The sequence below is a fragment of the Ovis canadensis genome, chromosome 7 (genome assembly GCF_042477335.2).
Source record: "Ovis canadensis isolate MfBH-ARS-UI-01 breed Bighorn chromosome 7, ARS-UI_OviCan_v2, whole genome shotgun sequence".
Taxonomy (NCBI): Eukaryota; Metazoa; Chordata; class Mammalia; order Artiodactyla; family Bovidae; genus Ovis; species Ovis canadensis.
Genome location: NC_091251.1, coordinates 19,227,295 through 19,233,730, shown reverse-complemented (window position 1 = coordinate 19,233,730; position 6,436 = coordinate 19,227,295). Strand labels below are relative to the sequence as shown.

General features: G+C 44.2%; 1 long non-coding RNA gene across 1 annotated transcript; it reads right to left on the bottom strand.

Annotated features, from left to right (window-relative positions):
• Positions 1-3,391: 3,391 nt before the first annotated feature.
• On the bottom strand, positions 3,392-6,214 carry LOC138443270 (uncharacterized). Its single transcript, XR_011258052.1, has 2 exons — positions 5,376-6,214; positions 3,392-4,986 (listed from the first exon to the last, which is right to left on the bottom strand). It is a non-coding gene; the product is annotated as an uncharacterized lncRNA (long non-coding RNA).
• Positions 6,215-6,436: the final 222 nt, after the last annotated feature.

Genomic DNA, 6,436 nt, shown 5'->3' with positions numbered 1-6,436 from the left:
AGCCCTTTTCTCAGCCTCTGTGGAGTGGAGAGTGAGGTGGGGATTGACTGAGAAAGCAGTCGTGGAGAGCAGGGGCTATGTTCTCATGGGCAAAACGATACGCTGTAGCATCATTCACGGTAGTAAAAGATGTCTATCACCTTCTAATTAATTAAATAAATTTGGTGCATCTGTACAATGGAATGCCATGCAACTTGAAAAAAATGCATAGGCTATGTATGTGCTAGTAGAAAAAAAAATCCAAGATATATGTGAAAAAAGAAAATTGCAGGAAGCTCTGTATAGTCCACTATATTTTGTGTGAAAAGAACCCAACAGGCACCCGGCACCCTTCGGCACCCTGGAGCCCGTCGTCCGTCTCCACCGTCAGCCTCATCTTTCGCCGCCTGAACACTGTCAACAGTGTGCCGCAGTCCCACTGTTTTGTTCCTTCTTCCGCTCTTCCTTATCTTCAAATATTCGATTATTTTCACCTAAAACAGTGTTCCCACACCTCCTAGCCCCACCATCTCTTTATCATATGGCAAAGTCTAACATCCTTCAATTCAGATCAGTTCAGTTGCTCAGTCGTATCCGACTCTTTGCGACCCCGTGAACTACAGCACGCCAGGCCTCCCTGTCCCTCACCAACTCCTGGAGTCTACCTAAACTCATGTCCAGTGAGTCGGTGATGCCATCCAACCATCTCATCCTCTGTCGTCCCCTTCTCCTCCTACCCTCAGTCTTTCCCAGCATCAGGGTTTTTTCGAAGAAGTCACTTCTTTGAATTAGGTGGCCAAAGTACTAGAGTTTCAGCTTCAACATCAGTCCTTCCAATGATCTCCTTTAGGATCGACTGGTTGGATCTCCTTGCAGTCCAAGGGACTCTCAAGAGTCTTCTCCAACACCACAGTTCAAAAGCATCAATTCTTCAGCGCTCAGCTTTCTTCACAGTCCAACTCTCACATCCATGCACGACTACTGGAAAAACCACAGCTTTGACTAGACGGACCTTTGTTGACAAAGTAACGTCTCTGCTTTTTAATATGCTGTCTAGGTTGGCCGTAACTTTCCTTCCAAGGAATGTCTTTTAATTTCATGGCTGCAATCACCATCTGCAGTGATTTTGGAACCCACCAAAATAAAGGAAGCCACTGTTTCCACTGTTCCCCCATCTATTTCCCATGAAGTGATGGGACCAGATGCCATGATCTTAGTTTTCTGAATGTTGAGATTTACGCCAACTTTTTCACTCTCCTCTTTCACTTTCATCAAGAGTCTCTTTAGTTCCTCTTCACTCTCTGCCATAAGGGTGGTGTCATCTGCATATCTGAGGTTATTGATATTTCTCCTGGCAATCTTGATTCCAGCTTGTGCTTCCTCCAGCCCAGTGTTTCTCATGATGTACTCTGCATAGAAGTTAAATAAGCAGGGTGACAATATACAGCCTTGGCGTACTCCTTTTCCTATTTGGAACCAGTCTGTTGTTCCATGTCCAGTTCTAACTGTTGCTTCCTGACCTGCAAACATCCTTCAGATGTCTATTTTTTTAATAGACATTTTAAAAAAATTAACCATTTTATTTGTTTACTTATTTATTTTTTGACTGCATCACATGGCTCCTGGGACCTTAGTTCCCTGACCACGGATTGAACCTGGGCCTTTGGCAATAAGAGTGTGGAGTCCTCACCACTACACCACCAGGGAATTCCCCAGATGTCCATTTAGATGTCTCCTCTTCTGGGTTTCCTTCCTTCCCCTGAATTAACTCCTGTATCCTTGGACCTCCTTTGTTATAGCTTTTCACACAGTAGCACAATTGCTTGTCTGATTTCCTGCTACTAAAGTCCACATTCCTTGAGGAAAGAGACCTCATCTGCTCTGTCTACCATTCACATTCCTCTTCACTCCAGAAGACTTAGTAGTTTTCCCCACAGTCTAAGATTTCCAAAACCGTGTGTTGGATGAATGAGTGAGCCAAGCATATCTCACTCTAGAATTTCCCAAAGATTTTGGTAAAGTCAGATAGGTGATACAGAGTACTGAACAGCTCATAAAGTGGTACCTCCACAGAGGCCCAGAGACAGTCTTATGGCCTTGAGACATGTCCTCTCATTCTTATGATTTCTCATTTAAGAAGAATTTCACTAGACATAAAATCCCATGGTATAGCTGACAAATGTGGTGGAAGACCCCATGATGTCTAAGATCTCCTGATGTCAATTTGTCCTTTTACTGTCTCCTGAGGAGGAAATGGATCAACACTGTCTGTTGTTCTTTAGCAAAACATGTCAAAGCCTATGTTGATTTTCACGAGTAATAATGCCCACAAATCCCCTGCTCTAACCCGCTTTGTTGAAAAGTCATACCTTGCGCTTTCTTTCTTGCTATAGAGATTAGGGAGGTTGACTCTCAGGGTCCTGAATAATGTAAAAGAGAATGGCATTTGGGTGTCACCTGGGCCCACAGTTTAGGCCCAGAGTGAAATTTTGTAAATGGGTATTTGTTGCATGGGGTTACCTGATTATGCTCACAAAATGGCATCACCACTAGCTTTGAGGCCTAGGGTCAAAAGTAAAGGAATTATGCCTTCAGTCAAACGCAAGAACAATTTAATATCTGGATATTGCTTAGCACTGTACTTGGTTGGGCTAGAAGAATGAAACCCTATTACAGATGTCTGTTTTTTGGTTGTATAATTTCTGTTTCATTGTGATCAAAGGACTCGGAATATGACTTTGCCCACAGACGAGAGGCATGCTCTGTTTGGGTGGGTTCTAAAGCAGATGCCATGAGAAAGCACCGAGCAAGAGAGGATCACAGGCATGGGCACACAGATGCTCTGATTCTAATGTAACTTAGACTCCCTGGCATTGGGTTTGGCAGGGGAAAGCTACTATGATACTCGTGCACGTGCTCATTTGCTCAGTCATGTCCAACTGTTTGTGACCCCGTGGACTGTAGCCTGCCAGGCTCCTCTGTCTCTGGCTTTATCCAGGCAAGAATACTGAAATGGGGGTACTGTTTCCTTCTTCAGAGGATCTTCCTGACCCAGGGATCGAACTCACATCTCTGGCATTCTTACATTGGCAGGCAGATTTTTACCACGGAATCACCCAAGAAGCCCTGCTATGATACTCACTGATTGCCAAGTCAGCACATCATAGGCTGCTGGGGTCCAGCCCCGGTGGATCCAGGGTGATCCGAAGGTGGGGGGACGGAGTCGGCGTCTTTGGAAAAATACATATTTAATCTCAGATATAGAGAGATTAGAAACGGATAGTGTAGTAGGAAGATTAGTGGAGAAAAAGAGGCTGAATAACTTGGATTACGTGGAATAGCATCCATGCTCCAGATGGGAATTCAGCCAGAAAAATGGGAGCAAGAAAGAAGCGACATGGGGGAATCAGTCTTTCCAGAAACTGATCCGATTTCTTTATTTTGGGGTTTGCTTATATACCTTTTGTTACACATAGGGATGAATACAGTGTCACGCGGGGGTCAGCAGTCCTGACCTTTATCAAAATCAGGTGCTTCACATAAATGTATAAAAAAGGTACATCATCTTCTGGCCATGAGTGAGACCTGCTGACATTTTATGATCCTTTCTTTCTGATAACCAAAAAACTTATTTCTTCCAAGGGTGTTTTTTCTTAAACCAGGCACCACCCTCCAAATAAAGTTACATTCCTATAGGGTGAGGGTGTAGTGAGTTACAATCAAGAAAGGAATTTATTTAACCCCAGGTTAACATGATTAATCTTAAAGGTTAATACTTATTTCTCCTATATGCTTACACAGTGATTTATAACAAAGTACAGTGATCTATTATGAAAGAGAAAATCCATTAACTCAAAAAGTCTAGTACTGCTAACATCAAAAACTACTGTATTTATTAATATATTCCCAGGTGCCTAAGGATATGGAGGCCTGGTGGCAATCATTGACTCAACAAGAAGAAAAAGCCCTATGCTAATTAAGACTCTCAAAATACCCCAAAACTCTCTGTGCTGTTTATGGTTGAGAGGTAGTAAACAATCATGTGGCAGGTGTATGGATAATCCTGTCACACAAGCTAGTCTGTCAGCAGAGAGGTTTGACCTGAGACACCCTTGTCCCACCCAGAGCAGGGAATTAGCAGCAATTATTGACACAACAAATGAAAAACCCTTCACCAATATAATTCCTAACCAACCCACTATACTAATAATTTCTAACTCCCCAAAAGAATTTGCCTTTAGTAAGTCTAAAACATCTCGTGCCTCTCAGATTTGGAGGCTGTAAACAATCACATGTGGCCGGACGAACCTATACAGGTGGGCTAGATAACCTTCAGAGGAGTCTGTAAGCTGAAACACTCTTGTCACGCCCAGGAATTTTTATTGCCTTGGAGCTGCACGTTTACTCCTTCTCCGAGAGAATTGGTTATGGGGGAGAGCCCCCCGTAAAGTCAGAGGTGTACGTGAGAGCATAAAACAGACTGGTTTTGGGGTTAGATGCTTGGGAACAGGGGGTTTCCTGAGGCTTGATCACGCCTTTGTGTATGCTAAGCCTCTTTCCTCATGACCTTTGCCATGGGCGGAGTTCCTCACGCTGGCTCCCAGCAGTAGGTAAGTGTTATACCTCAAGGGTGGGGATGTAGCTATCAAATCCTACAGACATTTAATGCAGTATCCATTCTGTGTGAGGCATTCTGCAGGGTGGTGTGGGGATATCAAGAAACAGTGACTTCATGTTAGTTAATTTACCATTTAGTGGGAAGACTAGGCATAGATTAGATCAAGATAAGTCCCATAATTGAAGTTATTGTTCTTTAGTCAATCAGTTGTGTCTGACTCTTTTGCAACCCCATGGAGTGTAGCCTCCCAGGCCCCTCTGTCTATGGGATTTTCCAGACAAAATTCCTGTACTGGGTTGCCATTTCCTCCTCCAGGGGATCTTCCCGACCCAGGAATCAAGCTCATGTCATTGCAGGCAGATTCTTGATCGCTGAGCCCCTGGGGGACCCTGCAATAATAACAACAACCAGTGCTATAATTGAAGTCTTGTGTGTTTATTACTGAAGCCAATAGAGTGTGCTGGCTAATTCAAATGACATGGGTTCATGTTGGCTCTACTGCCTCCCACCTGTCCGTCTTTAGACAAGTTACTTAACTTCAGATTAATATTGTTTGAAAAAGAGATGATAATAAATTGCTTCCAAATCTTAAAGGTATCTGCTCTAAATTGCCTATTGGTGCTTACAGAAGTCTCTAGATAGACGTGCACCAGATCTGCGGTTCCCAACCTTTTTGCCACCAGAGACCTATTTTGTGAAAGACAGATTTTCCATGGATGGGGAGACGGGATGTTTCAGGGGGTAATGCAAGTGATGGGGAGACTCAGAGGAAGCTCACCTCCTGCCATGCACTGGGTTCCTACTGCTCCTGGCATGGGGCAGTACTGGTCCACGGCCTGGGGGTTGGGAGCCCCTGCCCTAGACCCTTTGAGTATTATTGGTTATTGGTATTTCGGTCATAGGGCTTCAGAGCAGCTTGTACTGCAGCCTGAACTTTCTATCCACTCAGAATTGTAAGCTAAAGTTAAAAAAAAAAAAAAGAAAAACTAGATGAGCTTGGGAACACAAGAGTAGAGGCTACACATGCCTTGCTTTTCATGTCTGTTTCTACAAGAGATCGCATCCAGTTGAAACTAGGAAAGCTTGAGTTAGGAAGATTTATGTTTTCTACTTTCAGTGGAACTGGGGGCTTGAGAGTGAAGTCAATCTAAGTTCCAGAGAAATAAAGAAAAAAAAAAGTCTGGAAATCTGTCCAGTTACTCAGTGACTAGCTCTGTATCATGACTCCAGTGCGGTGCACGTTCCCCCCAGGCATTCTGCCTTTTTTAAAGGTAGGCCATCTAGGGGCAGTAACTTGCGCTTCACCTTTGAGGAAATACCTTGGCATGGTCCAGACCATCGGATGCCCAGAAGCTTTACTGAGGTGACAGGCCCCTAAATATTCATGGGGTTCAAATAGCCCTTATTCCCAGGAAGTGCTAGTGGTAAAGAACCTGCCTGCCAAAGCAGAAGACAAGAGATGCGGGCTCAATCCCTGGGTCAGGAAGATCCCCTGGAGTAGGAAATGGAAACCCACTCCAGTATTCTTGCGTGGAGAATCCCATGGACAGAGGAGCCTGGCAGGCTACAGTCCATGGGGTCACAAAGAGTCAGATACGACTGAAGTGACTTAGCATAGCACAGCAGGAGGAATCTAAAAAACCTGCAAATTTCTTGCTCATTAGGCCAATAGGCGTAATTAGTAACGGACCAGTGTGATGCTTAATAGAATCGAAGACAGTCAAGATCTCTGCTAATTTTGGCAGACAGCAGGTAAATTGACATATCCCTCGGGCAAGACTGTGACAGTGGGCGGCAGGCCCTGCTGGATAAAAACAAAGGTGCACCACTGCTAACTCG